Consider the following 1,333-nt stretch of genomic DNA (forward strand, 5'->3'; position numbering starts at 1 on the left):
AGCATGGAACAATAAAAAAATTATAGATACGTTGGAGACGTATTAGGGTCCGTACTCCCTAAACCTGCCTTGAAGCTCTCTGATGCTCTCGTTGTAGGCTTCATTCTCGGAGCGTCATTGAACAGGTCTTCGGCATCTACTATCGTCCACTGGGGCCTCAGACGCAGACGATGCTTGATGCCATCGTCGTACCAAAGCATGTGATCCTCGTACTCGTCCTAGTCAATCACTCTCCTCTCTGTATCTTTGCGAGTTTTCCACTCGTTCCATTCCTTCACGTATCTCGCATGTTGGTCTTCCCAATCTATGATTGACTGATTGTTCTTCCTTCTCATCTTGCAATGCATAAGAAAGAATGTAGACCACCCTAAGAATGAATGTAAAACATCAAAACAAGAACTTGGTATCGATGAGGACGCCTTGTGGTACTCACTGGTGTAGGTCGTAGCCACCGGTATCGCAGACGATGCCGACTGGTGGTGTGTGTTGTGCCTTACCAAATTGCACGGAAACACGCTGTGGCAAGTGGTACTCCACGGCATAGACACAAATCATGGGCACGATGCACCGCCAGAGAAGTCGGTCCTGCTTGCACATGTTGTTCAGCTCGAACCCCCACTCTCGATCATCATCATACGGCCGCCAAGTAACCAAGTACCAAACAATGGTAAGCTCAAGTGAAAGTGTCATCGAAACTATTCAAAATCTAGTTCTTATACCTGGAAAGGCGTGAGAGCATCAAGCTCGTTGCTGAAGACCTTGTACAAGGCCTTGAATTCGCCCCTGTAGATACGCACCACGTCCCAAGCGTATGCGACGGTCGGGTTCCGATCATCTTCGTCATCTTCGCCATAGTCTGTCCATGCACGCGAGCGCAGCTTCTCCGGACGGCCCACCGGGATTCGCTCCCAGATCCAAATGGAGAGGCCCCATACACATCCACACATACCGGACGTGACTTCCGCCCTCTGGGTCGCGTCGTCAAGCTACAAAACAAGTATAGATGACAAGATGTCAAAATATAAAGCAGCACACGTCCATGATATTTGAAACAAAGTGATATTCACTTACCGAACGGTATAGGTAGGCGAGTCCGGCGGCCCCCCAGCTGTACCCCGCATCCCAGTCCTTTAGGAAGTCGAGATACATCCATAGGGCAGAGTTCCCGGAGCAGTCTGGAAACACTACCTCTGTGAGAAAGATACCATAGGTAGGCCTTGGCATACTGCTCCACCACCCGGGGTTCGACATCTTCCGGCCACTTGCTCCGGTGCTCGAGGATCCATGGCAGCGGTATGCCGGAAGGTTGGTTGTTTTTAGTGCGGGGGGGGGG

Source organism: Triticum aestivum, chromosome 3D (assembly GCF_018294505.1).
Source record: "Triticum aestivum cultivar Chinese Spring chromosome 3D, IWGSC CS RefSeq v2.1, whole genome shotgun sequence".
Classification (NCBI taxonomy): Eukaryota; Viridiplantae; Streptophyta; class Magnoliopsida; order Poales; family Poaceae; genus Triticum; species Triticum aestivum.